The sequence below is a fragment of the Hermetia illucens genome, chromosome 2 (assembly GCF_905115235.1).
Source record: "Hermetia illucens chromosome 2, iHerIll2.2.curated.20191125, whole genome shotgun sequence".
In the NCBI taxonomy this organism is placed as follows: domain Eukaryota; kingdom Metazoa; phylum Arthropoda; class Insecta; order Diptera; family Stratiomyidae; genus Hermetia; species Hermetia illucens.
In genome coordinates this window covers 139,627,850-139,654,684 of record NC_051850.1, presented here as the reverse complement: position 1 = coordinate 139,654,684, position 26,835 = coordinate 139,627,850, and the positions used below count along the sequence as shown (strand labels likewise).

General features: G+C 42.6%; 1 pseudogene; it reads right to left on the bottom strand.

Moving 5' to 3' along the window:
* Window positions 1-258: 258 nt before the first annotated feature.
* On the bottom strand, window positions 259-25,736 carry LOC119648576 (annotated as a pseudogene).
* Window positions 25,737-26,835: the final 1,099 nt, after the last annotated feature.

Genomic DNA, 26,835 nt, shown 5'->3' with positions numbered 1-26,835 from the left:
GGATAGGTGCTGGGTCCACTGCTTTGGAATATGATGCATGACCATATGTTCCGTAACAAACTCCCGTGACAAGTTACTCTTATCAGCTATGCAGACAACATCGCAATGGTTGTCGTAGACAAACACCTGGAGGATGTTTCCTGGTCATGTGAGACTTCGGTTAGGCTAATCAAAGATTGGTTGTTATCACACGGATTAGTGTTGGTGGTACACAAAACTGAGGCTGAACTGGTCAGCAGTCGTAAACTGAAAGGAATTTTACCGTTCCATGTAGAGCAGCATGTGATAGAGTCCAAGCCTTTCATCAAATATCTCGGCGTTATGCTGGATCGTCGATTTACCTTTAAGGAACACTTGAGCTATGCTAGCGAGAAAGCAGGAAAAGTTGTAGCTGCGTTAACTGGCATGATGCCCAATATTGGAGGGCCTAAGCCGCCGAGGAAGTTGCTGCTAGTCAGAGTGTCTTCATCCATTTAACTGTACGCAGCACCAGTTTCGACAAAATCCCTTATTGTTCCGGGGAATACGATAAAATTATCTTTAGTAATTCGTCTGAGTCGCTTGCGCATTCTGGACAACGTCAGGCGAAGCAGTTTTCGTAGTCGCAAGAATGGTGCTCATTGATATGTTGGCTAAAGAGATGCGATCGCCAAGAGAAGTGAGAACGCGCACAATCAGGGCGTGGCGGGAACGTTAGTGACATCATAAGCTGTATTCGGGAGGAGCTTCGAAGGTTAGAGCGCTTGTGGGGCGGCAGGATTTGCGGCATTCAGATTACGTCGGGGTCACCAATTTAGGAGCTTGTATTCTTTTCCAAGTTATCTCCGACGCATCAAGGCCACTCGTCCCACCCAACACTCGTCCGCACCTGTCTGGGCGCCCAAGGAACTGGACACGTGTACGCACGTCCTGGTCAGGACGGATGCCGTCCGGAAGCCGATGCAGCCTCCTTACGAAGGCCCGTACCGCGTTCTCGAGCGGGGAGAACATTTCTTCCAGCTCGAGATCGGTGGACACAAAAAGGCGGTCTCCCTGTCCAGGCTGAAGCCCGTGTGCAACCCTAAACAACGGCGCGTTCGCTTCAAGGACTGATGGGGAACACAGTTCCGGATTCAGTAGCCGAAACCCCTCGGTTTCATCTGGGGGTGGAGTGATGTGGCGCGGCAGGATTTGCGATTCCCTTTCGAAGCCGTCTCGATTGGGCATGTACCCGAGTTCAGCAGCCTCCTCAGGCGTTATATCCAGTGGTGGCAGCTTATGTATGTTATTCGCTCCCAACGGACCACTGTCTTCCTCCACCGTTTGATCCGTCAAATGTGGGCGCTCATGCTCGGAAGCCGGAATCCAAGTGTGCCGTCCAATTGTTCCATTCAAATACTTGCTAATGTACTCTTCCTTAGCGTCCTCAGCACTCCGGGTCTCGATATGCTTGCTGATATCTTCCCAATTTCCGTATCCGTATTTCTCTATGGCGTCTAAGAGGCGCAACTCTTCTCGAGCTGACCAAGCATTTTCACCGCGAAATTACGTCAAAATTCCAGTGCCATTGTCCACGAATTGGTAGGCGTGATCACAGTGGTGCGGTCCAATCTCGGCACCGGCAGGGGCTTTAACCCGCCCGCGACGTAATGTCTCTAGATAGTTCCGTGGGGCATAACGGATGAGGAGAACCGGTTTTAGTGGGTTAAAGTTCCACAATGTGGTTTTCGATGCTTTTCACCTCTACAACAGACAGACAGACAGCTCATCGAATTGATTCTAATAAGACTGAAAACGGAAGAATAAGATGTTCCCATGCGTCTTATAAGCTCACTTTATTGTGGCACTTGTTCATTGATGTAGGATGATGACGTCAAACGCCATTTTAGAGAGCAACAAATTCAGGTGAAATAGCAAATTTTTACCCTCTGTAATTTTGCTAAGTAAATTTCTAAAATAAAATAATTTGTCATTATTAACTTTACTTGAGCCCATATTGAAATGGAATATATTTTGAGGCTGCACCGTTGTGATTTCTTCCTTCTGAAAAGCCAAAATGGAGTTATGATCAAAAAACCAAATTTCAGAATGTAACCCCAATTTCCAGGAACTAAAAGCAAATTCAAGTATCGTATCTATCTCCAAACATTAGGAATTTAAGACCATTTTCATTTCAGTCAGTTTTCTCGATATCAGACCAACTTTTTTCTCGCCAAACACTCAAGTGCTCTCCTTGTTATAATCCCATCATTGCATAATGCAGGACATTCAGAAATTGCTAAATTGACTGCAAGCAGACGCCACATAGTTTTCGCGTGACGTAATGAGAAAGTTATGAGCCCGAAATAATGGCGGTTTCAGTCCTTTGATAGCAGCGAGGACAATTCGCTTATTTCCTTGTTATAAATTTTAATGTGGTTTGAAATTGTGATTTCTGGTGGAACTATTTTTGGTTGTGTTGGATATTTGGAGCAACACAGCACGCAAATTCTACTCAAAGTTTCATAATAAAATTGTTGGCAATAAGTTTTTCACTAAAGTTTGGTTATTTGCATAAAATATTGTGAAAACAAGTATTTCACAAATTTTTCCACAACCATTACATATTCTCATTGTAAAGCACATATGAGGAATCAATTGGAAGCAAGAAGATTCCATTTCACTCAACTGTGTAATTTCCAAGTGCCATAATCGCTATTGCATTTCACTCCAGCTTCAGCAGAATCAACGAACCACTTGACCACTTGCATGCCCAATCATTTTAATAATTTACCGATCCTAGTAATTCCGACAGCCATTAGCGGTGGGACGGGTGTTCGTCACGGCGAGGCAATAATAATTTGGACTTGGGCCAAGAGCAATTCAGAGCCAACTACAATGGAAAATTACTCAACGCCCGGTTTTATGTTTTTTAATTTAATTTGCATGTATTCCCCGGCAAGGATTTCCAGGACAGTGGGGTCACTTTCAGAACAGAGTTTCGCATCATATCCTCGAAATACAAAATCCGCTTACCACTCTCGAATGAAATGTTTTCGCTTCATTATTAGACCAACCATTGGGAAGATAAGTTTGTGATGGCCGACAGTTTAGAATGGTTTTATGGTGTCAATTCAAACACTTTAATTGCTCGTGCAGATAATCCTTGTACTGGACATCGTAACGAGGAGAGTTTAGAATGCCGAGGGCTTCAAAGTCTTCATTGCAGTTTACTGGAAGCAATTAATATTTTCCGAAATCGCTTGTTGGCGTTGGACTGTTTCCTCCTAAAAACAAAGTAAACTCATTGGTCGAAATCATGGGTTCAAGTTTTCGCATCACGTAACACATAGAATTCACTTAAATATATAATATATCTCCTTATTCTAAAAGTAAACATCAATTCAGGAGTCAGAAAGTCTGGCTGATTGGGAAATCGTAAAAGCGGGTTGATGGACATTTAAAGCCGAGACCATGGGTGATCGTTGTTGACGAAGGTAAGTGCAACGACATCTTTGCCCCCAAGCATGCTAAAGGCACCCGCCTGCATGGCTTCTCCGTAAATATGCTCTTTGCAATTCCTGCAATCGCTGCAGAATTCATACTTTCACTAATTTGTAAATCCTAGCAACCTATGGTCTTTCCTAGTGAGTGAAAGATGGAGATGATCGTTGAGAGGGGTATTCGTTTCCAGGGTGACAACTAGAGGACTATTTTCCTTCATTCTACTATCTTCAAAATAATCTCGAAAGCATGATAAGTTCCCGGTCTTGATGTTCCTGTACTGATAACTTTAACACACTTCTGATCATTATGGAGTAGCGAGTGCGGATTTCAGATCTCAACTGTACCTACATATCTTCATAGATTTCCATCGCGCTAAGGAATATATCTAAAATGCTCTTGGGAGAGCACTGTGAAATAAAATTTCAGTGGAATTTTTAGTCGAAAATGGAGTCCGTCCGAGTTGCACCGACACCTATTATTCTCGGTCAAGTCCTTGAGCCAGTCTTGGCCAATGGATGTGCATGGATTCAATATACATGGTCATCTGCTTGTTCCCTAATTGAGTTATGGACCTAAACTGGTCCCTGCATTTGGAGAAAGAATAAGCAGAGACCAGCACTGACGGATAAATCATCATCAACTGCCAATGAGCCGTTGATGATGAGAGCGCAATGCTGACCACATTGGCTCCTACAGGATACTGTAATCCTGTAGGATACTGTTACGGTCTTGAATGAAGTGCTCTAACACACCTCAAGGCCCTGATCCAATATGGATTGTTGCGCCAACGATTATTATTATTATCATCAAGGGCGCAACAACCGGTATCTAGTTTTGCCCTGCCTTAATAAGGAACACCAGCTATCCCGGTTTTGCGCTCAGGTCCACCAATTCGATATCCCTAAAAGCTTTCTGCGGTCTTGACCACGCCATCGCTCCATCTCAGGCAGGGTCTGCCTCGCCTACTTTTTTTTCCATAGACACCGCCCTTATAGACGTTCCGGGCGGGATCATCCATCCATACGAATTAAATGACCTGCCCACCATAACCTATTGAGACGGATTTTATCCACAAACTGGCGGTCATGGTATCGCTCATAGATTTCGTGGTTATGTAGGCTACGGAATCGTCCATCCTTATGTAAGGGGCCAAAAATTCTTCGGAGGATTCTTCTCTCGAACGCGGCCAAGAGTTCGCAATTCTTCTTGCTAAGAACCCAAGTTTCCGAAGAATACATGAGGACTGGCAAGATCATAGTCTTGTACAGTAAGAGCTTTGACCCTATGGTGAGACGTTTCGAGCGGAACAGTCTTTGTAAGCTGAAATAGGCTCTTTTCGCTGACAACAACCGTGCGCGGATTTCATCATCGCAGCTGTTATCGGTTGTGATTTTCAATCCTAGATAGAAGAAATTATCAACGGTCTCAAAGTTGTATTCTCCTATCCTTATTCTTCTTCGTGTTTGACCAGTGCGGTTTGATGTTGTTGGTTGATTCGTCTTCGGTGCTGACGTTGCCACCATATATTTTGTCTTTTGTCTTTAATGTGCAGCCCAAAATCTCGCGCCGCCTGCTTGATCTGGATGAAGGCAGTTTGTACGTCTCGGGTGGTTCTTCCCGTGATGTCGAAATCGTTAGCAGAGGCCAGCAGTTGGGTGTACTTAAAGAGGATCGTACCTCTCGCATTTACTTCAGCATCACGGATCACTTTCCCCAAGGCGAGGCTAAAGAGAACGCGTGATAGTGCATCCCCTTGTCGTAGACCGCTGTTGATGTCGAATGGTCTTGAGAGTGATCCTGCTGCTTTTATTTGGACTCACACATTGGTCAGGGTCAACCTAGTCAGTCTTATCAATTTCATCGGGGTACCGAATTCTCTCATAGCCGCGTACAGTTTTACCCTGGCTATGTTATCATAGGCGGCTTAAAGTCGATGAATAGATGATGCAACTGGTGTCCATATTCCACCAGTTTTCTCATCGCTTGCCGCACAGAGAAAATCTGATCTGTTGCTGATTTGCCTGAAGTGAAGCCTCTTTGGTATTAGCCAATTATGTTCTGGGCGTATAGAGCTAGCGGAGAATATCTTGTAGATGGTACTCAGCACCGTGATACCTCTATAATTGCTGCACTGTGTGATATCTCCCTTTTTATGTATGAGACAGATAATGCCTCTTTGCCAGTCGTCAGTTATTGACTCGCTGCCGCGTACCTTGAACGTAAGTTGATGAACCACTTCGTGTAATTAGTTGACTCCATATTTAACCAATTCGGCTGTAATTCCATCGGCACCTAGCGACTTATGATTTTTAAGTTGACGAATTCCACGGTATGTTTCTCCTATGCTTGGTGGTGGCAGTATTTGTCCGTCGTCTTCAGTTGGCGGGACCTCCAACTCGCCGATGTTCTGGTTGTTCAGTAGCTCATCAAAGTACTCAACCCATCGCTTCCATATGCCGATTCTGTCAGAAATCAGATTTCCCTCTTCCTCTCGGCAGGATAAGCATCGAGGTGTATAAGGTTTCATCCTGCTGGCTTGTTGGTAAAATTGGGGCGCCTGGTGCGGTTGCTCCCAGTACTTTTCTAGTTCACAGACTTCTTGGTTCTCCCAGGCTTCCTTTTCCGTCGCTTCTCCACTCGACGGAGTTCGTGATAAGTCTAGGTTTAGAATCTTTTAAATTGTGATGTCGATATTTATTTTTAAAAAATTATTGTTTCAATAAGAAAATTTATTGGATTGCTTAAAAACATTTAAATAAAGATTAAAGATTAAATAATGATTTTCGTTAATGGTAAGTAATTTCCAGTTACCAGTGTTTCACTGGAACAATTTTACTCCGTTCAAAATAACACCTTCGGTGTCGCTGCTGTCGATGTCAATTTCCAATAACCAAATAATAAAGTGGTGTAATCAATGATAATGTCAACGGGCGTATCAACAAACAGAAATCATTCAGTTTGCAAAAAACTTTCCGTTTAATTAAAACCAAATGCGAAACGGATGAACACTGCCAGGACCTGATTAATTTGCATGCACTCATGGAACATATGTGCGTGAAAACGCGTTGAAAACGGCCGAACATGCCACATTCATATCAACCGGAATATCCTGATTTGATGGTGCAATGTCCAGTTGCGGGCCAGGATGGCATTTCATTAAATTCGAACGCTTATCGAAGTAAATTGCATTCGGTGCATTCCAATTGAATTGCAAATTAAACCGAAAGCTGCTATCCACGTTGTACATCAAACCGTTTCCGCGGTTTTGTCAATGCAACTGTCGATATGTGTTGCATGGTATCTTAACGTTGATGCCAGGCTGTGTAAGTTCCTGGGGTTGGAACTGTGTGAATTATTAACGTCCATGTTAATATCTACCAATTTATTTGGACTTTGATAAATGGTGCTTGATGCAGGCGAGGAACGATGTGAGCTTTCACAACGAAAGGTAGAATGCAAACGGAGCAGAAACGCGTAAATGTGGGTGAATCTTAAATTTAGAATTTGAGCTTCCTAGACAGACTCCTACAGAAGTTAAAAATGCTAGTCGATCGGTGCCTCCTTCCATATGAATAACCTTCAACTTCAAAGAAATATGACGGGGAACAGCCGATGACCTAAAATAAACTGAACGGCAAAACCATTAGAACCAACAGATCAATCAAGCCAACCACCAATTTATCTAAATCACTCACGGGAGCGTGTCGGCAATTAGCAAGCAGGTGCAAAAATCCAAAAACCATTGAAACGAACTGACGCTTTGTGGTTACGAAATATTGAATAATTCTCCAAATCAGATTTATTGCAATTTCAAATTAAATACTGGAACTACTCATTTGCCAAGGCACTGAAAACGGACTCAATTGTGGGCGGCCTAAGTACATGGCGCGTGCGGTTTGCAGTTGCTTGAATAATTGTCGAGCATTTCAGAGCTTTCATAAATCTTTGCGGTTTTATGCAAGTTCAATGAAGTCCAGCAAAAAATGCATAGAATGGCCGCAACTAAGGAAACCAAGACACCGCATTCACTTGATCTATGGATTTAGTTTACACAATTTTATAAATTGCTATAATTACTGTCAGGAAAATTTTTGAAGGAGTATTGGCAATGAAAATCGATTTGATTGAGGTTTATTTATTGATGGTTGTTGTCAGCGCGGAGGTGGACTTCAAAGGAGAAGTAGAGCGTGGAAGGCAGCTAATAAATTGCTAAAGCAAATTAGATTCGTTTCATAAATTTTTTAACATGAATTGCGGATTTCCTCCTACGAGGTTCGCTTCTTGAATGGATTTTTCTTTTTCAATTTTGACCAGACAGGCTTTACGTTGGAGGGTGCGTATGGTCGTTAATAGCGGCAACAAGGCTTTTTAGATTGTTCCGGTCTTCAAGTTTGAGCAGAAATTTCAATATTATAAGTTTTTCCCTGCGGTATTCTATTGCTGTACTTGAGAAAAGAAGTAAGTATCCGACAAGAGATTGGTAGTGCTAGCACCTATCATGCGATTAAGTTTCAAACACGATCCGAATAGTAAGGTTACAGTCAGATTGAAGAGTATTACGTTGAGCCACCACGTTCATCCAGAGTCCGCTCATCCGTTGCGGCATTTATCAGGTGCCTGGCAATCCTGCCGTCTATACGCTCTATATAGCCTATCATTGCAGCATTAGTCATATCATAAGTGCAATTTGTTGTTGTACCTCAATCGCCATTTGCCGCCCACTCACACTGGGGCTAAGATTCCTCTGACGACTTGACATTCGAGAGCATTGGTTTTATCCTGTCCGGCCTAGATTTTGTCCATATTTCGCTGCTGTAAACAGGACACCTCGATTGAAAGTTTTATAATTGTGAACTTTGTTTTCCTGTGTACATTTTAAATTTGGTAAATTGATGGTTCATTACTTCGTCAAGTTTCTGCAATTCCTTTTTTGATGATGCCAAGATATTAATATTATCCGCAAAAGCCCCCCCCCCCATATAAGCCCATCGCCTCGCTTTAATTCAAGTATGTTGGTAGCTGGTTTCGTTCCTTTAATTGAGTCTCTTTGTCATTTTGATGGCAGGCAATACTTTGTTCAGTACCGAGCGATCGATTCTGGTGGGTTCCTGTCCCAGCACGTCTCCATTATCTGCTTTACTCAGAATATGTGATCAATCCACTGACTTTCCACTTTGAAATCCTTCCTAATATCCGCCAAGAATTGATTTTGAAAGGATTCTTTGGATTACTTTTGAGAGCACTTTGTAAAATGTACAAAAAACAGATAATAGTTCTTTTCTAGAACACATTTTCATTTATTGAATTTATTATTGAAGTATTAACTATTTTTTTTTTAACACACGCATCCAGTAAAAGCACCCCTACCTCTCTCATGCCTTTGCCCCGCGGGACCACCATTTATGCATTACTTCGCGGGGCGGGCTTGCCTTCTGGATTAAATGTTGGGCGCTTACGCCGACCCCCAGGGCCTCGTTCAGGCTTCTTCTCTCCTCTCGGAACCTCGGGCACTCAAACAGAACATACTCCGGGAACACTGGGATTCCACGACATCTGTAATAGTTCGGAGAATCATCTACACCGATACGATGCAGACACGTTCGGTAGCAACCACCTTGTCCAGTGAGAAACTGCGTGAGGTGATAGTTCAACTCTCCGTGCCGTCGACCAAGCCATTCAATAATAACATCATCTTAACTAGTTCGAAATTCGCTGCATACCCTCAGCGCAATCAGACTATAGGCAGAATTCATCTTCATCCAGTTCTGTACGTTGTCTAAAGCCTCCGCCCACACAGTTGACGCGTAGGGTCCATATTGTCCTACGCGCTATCAGCAGCCTGCTACACTGTTTTGGCCCACCTACATTCGCATCATCCTGGCAAGGGCCGTAATGGCCTTTGCAGCTTTTTCGCAGGCGTACGATATATGCCCTTTAAAACTCAACCTGGCATCCAGAGTCACGCCAAGGTATTTGATGGTGGACTTTGAGACTTTAAGCTTCCAACCCGCAGAAGATATCATTGGAGAGACAGATGAAGTTGCAGTGAGGAGACGAATTGAATTCAGTTCATTGCATACTCGCTAACTTTAGTGTACTGGCGAACTATTCGGTCGATGGTGTCGTAAGATATCATGCTCTTAGATGGGAGCAGCAGTGGATCAGTAGTGAACGTAAGAATCCAGTTCATGAGCTTCCAGTTCTGGTAATCCCAACGCTCCAATATGCCGATTCTGCCGGAAATCAGATTTCCCTCTTTGTCTCGGCAGAATGAGCATCGAGGTGTATAAGGCTTCATCCTGCTGACTTGTTGGTAAAACTTTCGCGCCTGGTGCGGTTGCTCCCTGTACTTTTCCAGTTCCCTTCCTTTTTCCGGCTGTGAAGACGCTTCTCCGTTCGACGGAGTTCGTGATAAGTCTCCGCGCGTGTCCGCTTTTTCTGACAATGCGACATTAATCAGTATGTGGTATTCTTCCGTTCCGTAGCTAGTTTACATTCATCGTCAAACCAGCGGTTCCGACTTTTTTTCCGGCTGCGGCCAAGTATCTTTGCGGCCGTATCAGTGATAACATTCTTCAGGTGGTTGTGAAGATCATTTGTTGATGCTTCATCTCCAGGATCTCGGTTGACTGCGGTTATTGCGGCATCCATTTCCCTCTTATAGGTGTTGCGGAGGGCTGTGTTGCGAATGACTTCTGTATTTACTCTCACCATATGTTTGCGCACCGCTTTCCGCGCAAACCAGGTACTTCCAACAACCATTTTGTACGATACTGCGAACTGAATAGTCCGCAGTCTGCTATCTGTTATCATTGGCATTTCTATGTAAGCTATGGGTGCCGACGTATCGCCTGAATACGGGCTCCTTCCCTACTTGACTGTTGAAATCTCCGAGTATGATTTTGATATCATACTTGGGACAGGCTTCGAGGATCCACTCAACTGCCTCGTAGAAGGTATACTTCTCTGACCCTGCAGTCTCCTCTGCAGGGACGTGAACGTTTATGAATCTTATGTTTCTAAACTTGCCTCGCAAACCCAGAGTGCATGGCCTTTCGCTTACGTTTTCGAAGCCGATAACAGCAGGTTTCATTTTTTGGCTGACTAAGAAACCTACTCCGAGCATATGGTTTACTGGATGGCCGCTATAATATATGGTGTAGTGGCTCTTCTCCAGGAAACCGGTCCCTGTCCATCGCATCTCCTGCGACGCTGTTACATCAGCCATATATTGGAACAGAGTATCGGCTAGCTGCTCAGCAGCATTCGATCTGTACAGGGAGCGCACGTTCCATGAGAAAATGCGCAAATCGTTAATCCGTTGTTGTTGCCGGATTCGTCGTTGTAAAATCCATCCTGTCCGAGGCTCCTTCCGTGGCTTCGTAACATCGGTTTTCCGTGGAGGGTTGTGAACCCTACCCAACCCCCAACCTGGAGGACCAGTTGGTACATTTTGTCCCGTTTTTAAGCGGTCGTCATTTCACGACAGGTTAAACTTCATCTGGTATAATACATTTGAGAATGGTAGTCAAGTGCTCTTCCCATTTTCTGTTGTTCATTACTACAATTTCCTTCATGGACTTAATCACGTGCATCAATCTAGTACATATTATGATATCCTTTTAAGACGTGGCTGGCAATTTGATTTGTACCAAAGATAAGAGCTGTTTAATGCTCATAAAAATTTATGTCAATTATTCAGGACTTGCTGTTTCCTTTTGACTATGTACATACATGCGCTATCTTCAATAAGATAGGCATGCAGTAGGCATAGATATCTAATATGTGCAATTGTAACGCTACTTAGTATGACCTTTGGATGAGCAAGCCAAAAAGAGAATTCATTTACAACCTTGCGTGAATGTATTCGCTACTGAAATTTCTGTAACTACATATATCTCTCTGCATGCGATCTGTTTCTATCAAGCGACAAAAATAGACAAAAACTAAACAAGTGGTAATGCCACTTTAAATTGAATTAAGTGCAGTTGACTCTGGGAAAATTGCAACTAAATTATGGACACGCTTTTGAATGTCCGCCGCCTGTCTCTGACCTGGGTCAACAAAATCCAGAGTGCACAAATCCATTGTTGAGGAGGGCCAAGAAGTCTTTGCATTGTTTAATGTGAATTTTATGTGTCTCGCAGATGTTATCGTGGAATTAACTGCCATGCAAGAAGTTTTCCTCCGCTCGGTGGGTTCTTTTTGGAACCGCGATATGGCTATGGGACGACAATCCAACTGAACCGTGGCCAGTTTGCCAAGAATAAGTTAAAAGGATAGCCTGGATATAAATTTTCGTCCGCTAATCTTAAGACCGTAATTTGTGCGCCGTACATGCAATATGCAATTTATGCATTGATTACATGAATAATTGCCGGTCGTTGTGTGGAGTAACATTGTGAACCGCGCTCGCTGGGACAATGGCTAGTCGGAAAGATGATAGTTATGTTAATGACCCGCTAGCTGATCACAAACAAAAGATTATTTAGCGTGATTGTCAAAGAGGAGGCGTATGGAATTAATATAAGTGCAATGCAATCTATTACTTTGTAGGAAAAAGTGCGGTATGATAGAGTAGAAGCCTAGAGTACACTTTTGCCATATGTGCTATTGAAATATCTAAATTTTTCACTGTTCCTTGTAGTTACAAACTGAACAGTCCAAACAAAGATGAAAATATGTTTTTTAATAGTAAATTATTTAGGGTTTCATTGAAATTGCCTCAGCTATAAAAATTTATTAGAATGGAATAATTCCACCAAATGTCTATTTAGGTTTTCGACTTATATTTTATAAAACACTGTCCTCATCCCCTTGTAGGACCTTCTAAGCACAGTTTTCACCAATTTGGACGAATTGTTATTGCAGGTAAACTGTTGAGTTGGGCTGGTGATTTAACTATATACATGAAAGACGATTTCAAGGTTAATTGGTGGAAACTGATATCATGGTCTTTTAGGCAGCACACGAGGTCAAGGTGAAGTTTCAACATATGCGCTAACTGCTTCAATGATATGACAACTCCCTTCATGTTAGAATTGAAATTCCTGTCAAAGATTTTCACAGGCAGGAGGCAGGAGGGCGTGATTATACTTTCCTCCATTCAGATCCGCCAGCATTTATGTGCATTCAACTGAAACCCTTTTAAATATGCACCTTTCTGCTAGCCGATTCAGAAAAGTACGTCGGATCTTTGGTACTTTGGCCCTTCATATCTCATGACAAAAAGTTTACATATTTTATGAATGGTTTATCGGAATAAATGTAAAATTATATTGGTTCACCGATACCAGACCGGAATAGAGAACGGACGTGTCTACAATTAATATTATTAATAAAGAGAATTTAAAATTTAAATTAAATTAAATTAAATTTTGTCAATGAATACAATATAATTAAAAACTTAATTTAAACAATCTTACCTTTGATTTGTTATCTAAGTTACTTTTTCCCGAAAAATTTTCTCAAAAAATTCGTTTATTTGGCTTGTGCGTTGTTAACGGTAATGAGCGGTGAGCCGCCCACGGGTGGCGGGCTAAACCGGCCCCCCAACATAAGGCTCATGGGCACTCGGATTGGTTGTGGAGTTCGTAATAAGGAGGATCCAGACCTCAAAAGTGCCAAAGTAAGGATAGCCTATCTTGAAAGAAGAAATAGCGAGCTGGCGAAAACACTCAAAGATGTTAAAAATCAAATGTCACTATTGATAAAAAAAATAGAGAGCTTACGGAGCAGCTAATGGCTGGGGAGGCAAGCCCGCCATCTCCAAAAGTAGCCAGCAAAAAGTGAAGGTTCCTTCAACTATAATACTTCTGCAGCCATAGAGCAATCAGACTGCCTTGAGGGTGAACAAGTTTTCGGCAGCGAATCTGTCCATATGGAGGACACAGAGAACAAGCTGATGGTACGAGAGACAGTGACAACGGTGGCGGTGGAAATATTCCAGACGAGGGTACTAACCAGGCTGGTTATAGCGGTGACAAGTGTGGCAATGATAGCCCTGAAGAGGGAAAACTGGGTGAGTTCTTGCACTATGTTTCAAAAAAATTATAAAAGAAAAACAAGAATAAAGAAAAATGTCAACTGATGTAAAAAATAACATAAGTAGGATTGAAAATTTAAAAAATGATCCAACCGGGGCCGCAAGTAGCACCCGAAATGAAGAAAAGGGGAAAGGGGTCCCCCATTAATGTGTATGAATTGGGTGGTAGAGATTTAGCCACTCTACTTAAATTTTATTATCAAAAAGACGGGTGCCGCGAAGCAGCCCGGGAGGTCCCCGAGCGAGTGAAGGTTCTTCACTTCACCTACACTCTAAAGGAACAGAAGGTGCAAACCTTCCTTCACAAAGACTTGGATGCGGAGACGGGAACCGAGGTCAAGTTCCTCTCAGTGTCACGTTTTAGTGCGACGAGATCCGTTTTGGAAAAATGAATCCTGCCGCACTTCCTCGTGCAGATAAGTCTAGAGAGCCGAGGAAGCGATCTGACCGGCATCAGGTCGCTTAATTACCATCTGTATCTGCGGAAGCGGAGGGCGTCCAGCTTCATACCGAGGATGTCCTGCATACCGCAATGTTAAGGTGTCAGTGTCAGTGACATCGAACGGTACCTTCGGCACCAGTCATTTCTGGGATCCCATTTGCAGAAGCAGTCCGGCAAGGGGAGCTAAGAAGCGCCAACAAGATGCAAGTGGCGGCATGAACACAATTATCAATAAAATATTAACCATGTGTGGAACAGGCTGTATAATTATTATATTATATCCGGTGACTTGAATGCTAAGCGTACCTCGTGGCTAGATGCTACAAACAATCCCAGAGGAGTATTCCTCAAATCTTGGATAGGGCAACACCAGATAGAGTCTAAATGCGAATTATATGACTCAGAGAGTCCAACCTGGCCCAGCGCAAATTCCTATTTGGATTTGTGCATTGCTGCCGCGTGCTGACAATCAGGTGAGAGTGAATACTGAAGCCATCCACAACACAGTCCTCCGCGAGACCTATAAGAGGGAAATGGATGCCGCAATAACCGCAGTCAACCGAGATCCTGGAGATGAAGCATCAACAAATGATCTTCACAACCACCTAAAGAACGTTATCGCCACAAAGATACTTGGCCCCAGGGGGAAAAAAAGTCGGAAGCTGGTTTGACGATGAATGTAAGCTAGCAACGGAACGGAAGAATGCTGCATACCGAGTAATGTTGTATTCTCAAAGAACGCGGGCACGCGCAGAGACTTATCACGAACTCCGTCAAGCGGAGAAACAACTTCACAAACAGAAAGGGAGAACCAACAAGTCTGTGAACTGAAAAAGTGCAGGGAGCAACTGCACCTCGCGAAGTATTACTAACAAGTCAGCAGGATGAAGCATTATACAACACGATGCTCATCCTGCCGAGACAAAGAGGGAAATCTGATTTCCGACAGAATCGGCATATTGGGGCGGTGGGTTGAGTACTTTGATGAGCTACTGAACAACCAGAACATCGGCGAGTTGGATGTTCGGCCAACTGAAAATGACGGACAAATACTGCCACCACCAAGTATGGGGAAACAGTCCGTGCAATTCATCAACTTAAAAATCATAAGTTGCTAGGTGCCGATAGAATTACAGCCGAATTATTTAAATATGGACGCGACCAGTTATACCAAGTAGTTCATCAACTTATGCTCAAGATATGGGACAGCGAATTAATGCCTCATGACTGGCAACGAAGCATTATCTGTCTTATACATAAAAAGGGAGAGACCACAACTCCAATAATGAGTACAACTTGAAACCTGACTAAGATGGATGTGACGAAGAAACTATTACCTAACTCTTCCAGAAAATGGAGTAGGAAATTATGGCAAAAGAAAAATTTACCCACAGCCGAAAAAGGAATATAGGCTAAATCCAACCTGACAGAACCTTCTGATTGAATGTCACGCGAAAATACTATAGTCCCCCCCTAAAAGAAAACAAATGTTCTTATCAGCGTGGAATGTCCTGTGAATAATTTCTCCTGGTTCAAAAAAACCAAGAAGCGCAACTCTCAAAGGCAAGTATAGCGATGATTGAATTGCCAGTGAATAATGACGCTTAACCATGAATTATGACTCCTATTCTACTTGTCGACGGTCAGGATAGTGAGAATGGCTTGGTGGATGTGCTGAGCTTGCATTTGAATCTACATTTCCAAAGCAGAATTCAACTTACTGTTTACAATTGGGAAATACTTTAGCTTGTTTCACGCCTACTAGCACAATCACCAGTAAAGTTGATGCTTGATTCATTAATATTTATATTAGCAGAGGAGCATCGCCCTCCAGGTCATCATGTTATTCAAGTTAAAATACTCAGGATTTTTCTCACCATACGTAAGGAAACTCTGAGTTGCTCCTATACTTAGCAGTTCCAAAGTTTGCTGCTTTTGGAAAACGACTGAACAATGTTCAGAATCATGACATATAATTAACCTGATTTCATGTGAAAGTGTGTCTACTACATGCATTTTAGTCGACCTACCTATTGACATTAAATTTGCTGGGAATGTTGTAACCAGGAATGCTCGTGATACACTCAAAGAAAGGATCCTGCACATATTTTGATAAAGGTATGCAGGAATATCACATCAAAGCAATATTTTGTGCAATTGATCTTAAATTTGAAATGGATTACAAAGGATACTGTAATGAGTTATGGGAATAGTGCGACGGTAAAAGTACATCCTGAGTGCCCGGAAACTGCCAAGAGTATAGAGCTATGCAAAAAACCTCCAAAGGCGACCGTGAAAATCCGCCGAAGTGTTCGATCGACACCCTCGAAAATGTGGGGGAGAGGCGCCTTTAAACACTACAGTCCCTCGAGTGTCTTTCTACAAACTTCACATATCCTTACATCGATATGTGGGTCTACATTGGAAGTTGAAAAACGAACAAACCTGTCAGTATATCACGCGTACCTAATGGAAATATACACGCGAGATAAAACTGAAAATAAGACACAATAGAACTAACGACTCAACTGGCTAGGCTCCACGTACACTTGACTTCATCTTTCCAAGTTTTAGGTTTCACGCCTTTTCCCCAGAAGCAAGTTTTCCTAACCCTCAATTTTCCTTTCCCATATGGCAGAGAGGAGTTTCCTGTCCTATCCTTGGTAGTATACCACAAGAGCTGGTCATTTGTTGTGTTTCTCTTTGAGACGTAACGTCTTGTCTGTGACTGCCGTCCAGAAGTCTCTGGTTCTACGGATCATTGCAGCTATATACCGAAAGGTATTGCCATCCGACCTTTTGAGGAGGTCCTTCCCTACCTTTATGTGAAATAGCAATCTCTTTGTTTCAGAAATTTTAAATTTAATATTCTTGCTTCTTCTTAGGGAAGAAGTAACGGGCGAGATGAATCTTTGGTGGAATACGGAGGTAGTCGGCTAAATACTATGCCGTTCTGTCTTCAATGATTCATTCTCATTTTGCTCTCTGATTTCAAACGAGGAAGATTAAGTTCTCGCGATTCCTTCTAGTTTGATTTATTTATCTATCACTCTGCGACGGGGAGCAACTCGATTGGTGTTTCCCCGTAAATATGCGCTGTGGTCGGAAGTTTTCTACACACAAGTTGCAACAATTTTATGAGGTTTGGATAGCATCCTGGATATCCATGAGTTTCGAGGACGTGAAAGAAAGTTGAACATCTAGGTATAAAGGATTCCTCGAGATTTCGATGAAACGATATTTGCTTTGATTTTAATCTTTAATTAATTGCTGATTTGCAAATTTTTCTCGTTTTTGTTTTTTGTTTATGTGCACTATATTTTATATATATATAACTATATATATATATATATAACTTATTTAATTGGGTTTTAATTGGATTTCTATCGCTCTGATTTTGGGTATTTTCTTAGTTTTACAATCCCTCACTTTTCCTAATTTGATGGTCCCTTTTGGCCTTGACGTACTACATTCATTCTGTTTTGGGAGCAAACATATTCGAGAGCGGACGTGACCTTTAGCCAAATTCCGACGAACGATCAGCAGTGGGTGAGGCGATGGCCCATCATCAGGAGGCGCGTTCGAAACAGCGCTGGACCACCCTTGCAGACTCCGCTTATCCGCCGACAGATGACACTCAACGAGGATTTTTTAGCGCGGCAAGCCATTGCACTTTCGGCACTCCCAGCCCGTTCGGCGTGCTCATGGCATGATGTCCCCTGACATATTTTATACTCGTGGGATATGAGGTATGACGAATCAGAGGAATCACTTCCTATAGACAAGTTTCTTTTTAGAGTCGAATCTTTGACTCATTCGACTCTACAGGGGAGCTTTTCTTTATTATTGGAGTATGCGTTTGCGAGAGAAGCGGCGGAGTGACTCTGGGAATCGGCAAACCAATTCAGATGCACAGCGGCCGGACCTACGGGAGGCTCTCCAGGATTGTCTGCCTGATATTTATCACTGAGAGAGGATCCGATCTACCTGGATTTGGCCCCACCACCTATTATTTCAATAAAACCGATGCTTTCAGGTCTGAGGCCGTTGTATGTGAGATTGCAACAATACTAAGCGGGCAGAGAACGGATCTTGCGAGTAGCAGAGGTGGCGACGCAAAAACCTAAGCGCTCTATTCTTCACTTACGTCAATACTGGCGGCGAATAATGCACAGCCGTCGTCTCTACTACTCTGCCGTTCTTACAAATCGGCCCAGCAATGATATTCGCCCGTATACAATTGTCACAGTCTCGGGTGAACGTGTCTCAGGACTGATTGATATCGGATGCACTGTAAGTTCTTTCGTTTCGTATTTCGCCAAGGAAACTATTAAGGGCGATTGGAACAAGTGGGAGAGATTACGCATCGATTTCAGGACAGCTGGCGGGACTAGCCACTCGACAGTAGGCAGAATGACGGCTGACATAACTTTTCGTGATCGGACATGTCCTTATCCCGTCGATAACTAAAAATGTATACCTTACTGTTGATTTTGTGTGCAAGTTTGGACTCCCATGGGACTTATTTGCACCTTCCATATGTTCAATAGAAAATAGCCAGAACGTCAATCCACTCGATGCTGTCATTGGCAGTTTTCCGTCTTTCGAGTCGGAAGACTCAGGACGTACAGGTCGAAAAACTCACGTCATCGATGTCGGGAATAATAAACCTATCCAACAGAGACACTTCTCAGTTTCTCCCGCCAATGAAAAACTCCGTTATGAAGAGGATCGCAAAGCGCCTGGTCTTCGCCCGTCACCCTTGTTGTGAAATCTGGTAAAGTTCGGCTTTGCCTTGATGCGCGTAAGGTGAACAGTGTCACGGTACAGGACGTTTGTCCTTTACCTCTCATCGGGGGGAATTTTCAGCCGTCCTTCGAAGACTAGATTTATAACGAGTTGGGATGCGTTCTGGCAAATTCCATTGGATGAAGCATCAAAGGATAAGACTGCCTTCACAGTTTCAGGGCAACCACTCTATCAGTTCGTCGTCATGCCGTTTGGGCTATGCAATCCACCTCAAACCATGCAGCGACTGATGGACAAAGTCATCCATGGTTACTTGGCCCATCAAATTTTCGTATATTTAGATGACTTGCTGCTCATTACAGAGACCGTCGACCAGCCCTTGCTGCTCTTAAGCGAAGTAGCCTTCTGCATGAGACGCACTGGCCTAACATTGAACATCCGGAAGAACAAATTTGTCATGAAGGAGGTTCGATACCCCAAGTATCATCATCGGAAATGGGACGATTTGTACCCATCCCGACAAGGTACGTGCCATCAAAGATTTTCCGCGGCCGAAAACTCTTAAACATCTGTAGCGGATTCTTGAAATGCGCGGAATCAGCGATTTGCGCCAAATTACGCTTCGCTGACTGCACCGTTGACTGACGTACTTTAGAAGCACCGTCAGTTTTGCTCGCTCTCGGCTTCCAACGCTCTGAAATGGCTGATGAACCAGTCAGACCTATACGATAGACTGGCCGGATGGACAATGAAGCTTCAAGGATTCTTCATCATCAAGCACAGGAAGGGCATTCTCTATTTCGCATGTATTCACCAGCGGAGGTGGATGCTTTGGAGAGAAATGGGAATAACGCAGACATAGATTTTAATTCACCATATTGTCGATCTGCGGACTATTGATGACTGATCAAGTGTAGTAGGGAAAATTCCAGCAAACTCCCTGATCTGCAGGTACGCGATGGATTGGTATACAAGCGAATCAATCAGACTTCTGGAGATGAGCTGTAAGAATAACAAGCGTAAAAGTTTTGGTTTCCGGAGGAGCTGATAACTGAGGCGATCACCCGCGCCCATGACCAATATTTAAGTGATAAAACTCTGGGTAGACTGTGGTTGTGGTTTTATTGACTTAAAATGGTTTCACAAGTCAAGGACTACATCCGCAATTGCAAAATGTGCAAGACGTGGATAGCTCCCAACCAAACGCTTCAGCTTCTAATGGGAAAAGCGCTTACCTCCGATCGGGTGTTTCAACGCTTGTATCTCGATCTGATCGGTTCATACCCCAGATCTCGCGCCGGAAATATTGGAGCAATAGTTGCTCTCGATTCTCTATCGAAGTTTTCATTCATTATATATGCGCTTATAACAGTCCTGATCAAAGAGATTGGGATAACAAGTTGTTACGATGAATTGTGTATTGCATTGAGTAAAATATGTCTCCATAGAGATTTCCCCACATGGCGTCGTTTCTGGGCAAAACATGGTCACTCATGGACGTACCTGCGCTCTTTTACAATGACTGAACGCGACCCTGGAGGTCTGTTCTAAGGATAAACTTGCTATTCTGTGAGTAGAGGTTCAGAGGCGCATCCTCCAAGCAAGAGAATCACAGCAGAGTGATCCTGAGCTCGTGAGTTTCAAGGCGGAGATATTCCAATAAGAGATAAGCCGTACAATGCCAAACTGGATCGGAAGTTCTTGAAAGCGAAGGTCATTAATATTGTCGGATGGGTTCAATACGAGTTTGACGACATGGACTGTCATAATCTGCGTGTCGCTCACATGAAAGATCTCAGGGTTTAACCACTATCTGAATCTTTGACTACCAGTCCTCATGTAGGACTCCAACACTCAGCGCCTTACAGCATTGATTGTCTGTGCGACAGCTGCAGCACTTCCTTCGCCTTTTTCAGAGACAACTAAAAACGGAAAATGCGTCCGCTAATATGCAATATTCTCCTCTTTTCTTCCTATTTTTAAAAACCCTTACCTTTCCCAATATCTATTATTTATTACAACCTGAAGCCATCGACTGTGGTGAGTATATGTATGTATGTAGTTTCTATAATAAAGTTATTTCACACGCATGATTTTCAGTTCTATCGCTAACATCCGATTGTACAACAGAAAGGAATAACAGAAGAGTCTATAGTTGTGCTTATCAGATGTCAATTTCCTTTCAATTCTAACAAAATTAGGCTCAGGTGGATAAGAGACGAGAAAACAACGACACGCAATTAATATCAATCAAATTCTTTTGTTATCAAATTCTAAAAAGATATGATGTGTCGGAACTGTAAATTGGTCGGTTCTGTTGTGACTAATTTCAAGGAAATTACTTCCTATTAATCAATTACACAACAGTACGATAGCGATCATCGTTAAAATCCTTTTCACATATTACATAAAAACCTACTTCCTAACTTTACTATAAGAGTATGCATATGGTGTGTCCGGAGTTTCTTTCAAGTGCTGAAAAGGGTGCAATCTGGGGAAAATTAAGTACTTTGAAAGTCAGGGTTGATCTTTTAAAACCGAAGATTTTCGTAACCGAAACGAACACTGTAGTGTATTTCTGGGTTTAAATGAAATATGCATATTTGCAACGGGTGGCAATTTTGCAGCCAAAAGATACTTGTATTGAATATTTAAGTATCTTTAATATCATCAATAACAACGACCGATACTCTCAATACTATTTAAAAAGACCGTTTGCCCCTGCTGGAACCCCAGCCCTTGAAAACGAACCATTCATAACGTATGAATTGAAAATAATGAGCACACAGATAGCATCGGCTTTTCCATTTGACATATCCTGCAAACTCAGGTTGGGAAACCACAGGTGTGCTTTGTTTTAACGTTTTAGTTAACCGCGACCATGTCAGATAAGCAAATTAGATTAGATCTGAAATTAGGCATACTCGTCTCTAGCGCATTCCCATTCTCGGGTTGTTTCAATTTGAGGGCGATTCAGCAAAAGGAAACCGACGACCCTCCTTTTCAACGCGCTGAGTAAATATTTTGCGTGTACAAATTTTCCGCGTCATAATTTTCGGTTCGTCATTTCATTTTTTTCGTGTAGCCCCCAAATGGCAGACCAAGTATTTCAAAGTGTTTAATATGATGAGTGGTTTGTCTTTATTTGATGTATTCAGAAAGCTATTAAAATGCACTTGATATGTTTGTAACATGTTTTCGGAAATACTTTCGGAAAAACAAGAAAATGTGAGAGATTATCCAGCTGGATAATTTCCTATAATTATCATAACGTTTCACTGAGGGTTATTCGCTTTAATAGAAAGGAATTCAATTTAGTTATTTTGCACTGAATGGAGAGAGACGGTGGTATTATCCAAAAAAAAATATGTTCTGCTATTGAACAACTTTTATTGGTTGGAATTCCCAATTTTCGCAGATCTGACACTCTTACTTATCCTACTTTATTGAATTTGATTTCTACATTAAGGACACAAACCTCGTTAGCTCTAACAAAGCTTCTTCAACTTCATCACAAGCATACACGCGTTTATATTGCCAAAAGGCAAAGAGGATTTTTATCCGCATTGACAAATATTGGTTGGCCCCTTAAAATGTACTTTTAAGTTTTCCTATCTCTCGAAACTGCCGCTACCACATTTCACGGTGGTACAATGTCCATTGAGCCATACGCACGTATTACACCAGCAAATATGGTTTTAAATTTCATTCCGCATGACTGATTAAATTTGAGGACTATGATTTGATCAAATTGGATGCGACCATAAAAGGACTTTTCCAAATAATTCGGAAATATGTACGTATCTACGCTATTAGAAAACTTTTTCGAAAAGTAAACAAAGAAAATTGAAAACGTCTCTGGGGAGACTTTTAACTCAATTTTGCCTTGCAGGGATGAAACTGATACCATGTGATGAGCCTAAGGAAATTAAATTTGTTCGCATATGTAGGAAAGGAAAATATGATGTTCAAGTGAATGGACAGTGGTTTTGATACGGTAACAGAGAGTGGGGAAAATAGTCATCAAAGTAAGTCAAAAAATTGGTGTAAGGTACCTTGCTCTTCTTTCAGAATTCAGTAGCAGTAGCATCCTTGAAGTAGTGACAATCCAGAAGTATACATTCTCCAATTGATTATTTTCAACTACAAGACCGTAGCCATACGCAATATTAGAAGAAAATGACGCACGTTTACGGAAAATCTTATAATCCTACCGAAACGAATTGATCATAAGCTTCGTTTACTATATAGTTTCAAAAGGTGGGTCTAACCCAAATTTGCTTCGTCCTTCCCTAAGGTCAATAAATATAAGCAAGATGGGAACCATAAAAGTCCAAAAATTTAAATGGTTGAATATTCAGGAGGCAGGGTGCAATGGTATATGCAGGACTAAACTAATGTTGGGTAATACCATGTCTGGTGAAATTGCGATAATGGATTTTATTTTAAATTTTCATTGGTATCTACATTTAGTTAAATCACTACCTAAAGCACTTGCCACAATTAAAGTGCAGCAGTGGATTTTTAGACCCCAATACTGCTTAGGATTCACCTTCAACAAGGCCTCTGTTAATATTCGGCCTGGCTTATTTTCGCTGGATTACTATTAAAGCTCACTTACAAGAGCGTACACCAGTCTTGGCTTTATTGTCAGCTATATTTTCCGTGTTTCATTCGGTTGTCACAATTGCTCTAATATTATTACGATTATCACTCCCGCTGAAATTGGTGGTATGGTTTGATTATGTTTCAGGCTAAGGTTGAATAAGTGGCCCGTCTAAGACGAAGATTAGTATGTTGCTAATCATCTTTTAGGGCCAAGCGAATTTGGAGGGGGATTAATCAAAACAATAGCACGAGAACCGTCCTTCCGGCACTAGGACCCAGCCAAGGTGATGCAGCAAGGCAGGGTGGAATAGCAGGATTTTTGCTTTACAGTGGATGTCAGCCAGAATACTTGTGGACTGAAACCAACGCCAGGGACCTCCGGGAACTAAGCAGCGGACTAAGGATTTCCAGTCTTGAAACCATCGCAGCGAGTACCAACCATTGCACTCCTGTCCCAACCTATCAACCATCCCGGAGGAATGAAGGCCGACAAGAACACTAGCTGCCAGAAACAGGAGTCCCCAAAGGTTCCGTTCGATAGCCAGCATCAGAAGGCCATACTTCAAAAGTTGGCTCCATGATAAAGTTGAGCCAAGGGAACAAGAGCAGTAGAGTCCCTAATGGTTCAGACACTAAGCAAGCTTTGTAGGTAGCAACACATTCAACCGAGGGAGAATGCACTGCGAAACCCTTCAGCGATGTTGCTAGGAGTCGCTTACGGGTTTCTATTCCATTAGCGTTCCAGCATCAAGGTTGTGACCACACTATTGAAGCTGATCCCAGAGCATTTCTTGAATTGCAAGGGTGAACAAAAGGAGAGGCTTGGATCATCTGCTTCGCAAAGCTTGAAATGGCGCTCGTAGCGTGAAAGTTGTTGCTTGCTTCTAGTTTCACTTGGATAAGGACAAGCTTGTCCAACTACTACGAATTGATAACTACAGGATCTCCATAGACGACTGAATGGAGTGTTTAGAGAAGGGGAAAACCGGACGAACAGCCAGACTTTCCTATTCCACATAAAAGAAGAGCTTTTTCAGAAACTATGAAAGGCAGACTGCGCTTCGGAATCCGGAATACAAAGTCAAAGAAGTTCCCTATTCGAAATAGCACGACGAATTGATCCACAGTTTAACAAGGACATATGACAGACACTGATGATTCCTCCTAGGATAATGTAGATAATTCAGCAACACTCGAAATGCAACCACGACTAACCTGATGCTCTCCCTCTGGGCGAGGACATCAGTATTGCTCTAATACATGAACCCTGGACCAGAGGAAGCCGATTCAGCAAGATCCTCTAAAGCATATATAACAATTTATTCCATAGCACAAGAGAAACTAAGTGGGACTAACCTAAAGAATGTATTCTATCTAGAAGTATCCTGCACACCTTTCTGTATCTGAGTCTAAGCTCCTAACCGTGATGTGCACTTCCGTGGCTTACCTGGCTCACAACCAGTTCGCACGGCGGGAAAATTTACAATATCTGGCGTCTACCAATACAGAGAGGAAAGATAGCCGGCATATAGATTTGCAGGCTCAATGCAAGGCACACGTTTTGGGGCAGTTCGGAAATCAGCAAAAAAAAGAATAAAACGGATCAGTCCATGTCTCTTTCCCTCTCCATTATTTTCAACAAGAACTTCGAAAATAGCCATTTTCCTAGTCCCTGGAAAGCAGATCTCATCATCTCATTAACAAATGTGGCGATCGCACTCTTGCAGATAATTACCGTCCTATTTTTCCGTTCTCTTCATGTTATAGCGACTGGTTTTCTGCGCACTTTTGTCACATCATATTGAAAGAACAATACGGCCTTGTTAAATGTAAGTGCCTCCAACTTGCTTAAGTTCACCAACTTTTTGGTAAACCTTCAGGCAGTGTCCGTAAATATCCCTAGCTTCCTAGGTGGTAATTTAGTCGGTGCTAACCAGTGAGAATTCCCACTATAATTCGGAAGTTCTTCTTGGTGAGGTTTAAACTTTCCTTTGTTCGCTTGGGCTCGTATCCCCAATATGTACCCTGGGCTGCTCCATTCCTGGTAGACTCGTCGAAAATAGTTCCCTCAGCAGGCCGTCTGGAACCGTTTTCGATTCCACAGAAGTGTTTTGACCCGTGTAAAGGTATCCCCGCTTCCTTCTTGGCCAGTTCGTCCACTGCCTCATTGCCTTCCAACCCAACATGGCCTGGAACCCAACCGAGCGCATTCAGTTTCTCAAAGCATTCCCATACCAGTTTAAAGTTCACCTGGTTGGACCTAAGTGGGTTGATGGCCGCTCAGTCAGTCAAAATAGCAATCAGTCAGTCAAAATAGCAATATTCTGCTCGCTGTAGTTCCTCTGGAAATGAAAGGAGGCACATCTCTATTGCGTATACTTCCACCTGGAATATGCTAGCGTGCTTACCTGTTGGCTCCAAGTACATTTTCCTTGGACCAATGACCTCGGCACCCGCTCTCTCTGCTGTGAGGGATCCGTCAGTGCACCAAGTAATCATTTGTTAGTTTAAGTTGCCTATCAGAGCCACGTTCTCTCAGTTTGCTTTGTTACTCCAACGTGTTTCAAACTTCTTATTGAAGTGAAACTTCGTTGTCATGTAATCCCTTGGTATCAATAGTTGGGGGTACCGTGTAGAGGGAATATCAATCTTCCTTCGATTTGGCAGCTCCCCACCTCATTAATACTGCCGGCCATCCTGATGATTGCCCTCCTTGCCTGGATCTGTATGTGCAGATGGAGAAAGATTAATCGCAAAAGGTACTGATGCCCACGCCGTCCAGTCTTTGAAATTTGCTTAACTCCCTCATAGGTTATCATTGGCCTTCCTATTGGAGTGTTTATTCAAAGTAGTATCTCGGGGTGCAAGTCATCAGAGCCCTCGTAGCTTTCCGACATGTGCCTTCCAAAGTAATTTTTGATCGAGCGTAATTAATTTTCGTGCCATGTAACTTTATGCTCCCAAACGATCAGGCTTACGTTTCCTTGTGAGTGGTACAATGGTGATTTCGTCAAGACTGATACGCAGTTCCGCATTCCTGGATCAGACACTAGTAACCCCTATAAAGTTTGGATTGTATCACATAGGGAATTCTCATATTTGCGGCTACAGATTAAAACAATTTCGTCAGCGTAACCTGTATCCTAGTAGTTAGCACGTCCAGGAGTTCGTCCACTGCCATACTCCTCACAAGCGGTGATTGTACCGCGCCCTATGGACAACCCTGAGTAGTATTCATGACAACAGAATTTTTATCTGTCGGTACTTCTATTTGCCATATTCGTTTCATTAGATGCTTCACTGTTTTTCCTTTGTAGCAGTTCATTTTAGCGGTGCTGAGGATATATTCTTTCTCCTTCTCGAAATGTTCCTCACTTAGTGGGAGCGTGTACATTCAATGGATCATGGAATTAAAGGGGGCCATTTTCTGATCCCATGAATGGTCAGAGGTTGTCGAGATGGTTCGCTGGATGTGGCTGGTTTTTCAAGTCAAACTCCATCTTCTCGTCCTTGATTATTATTTTGA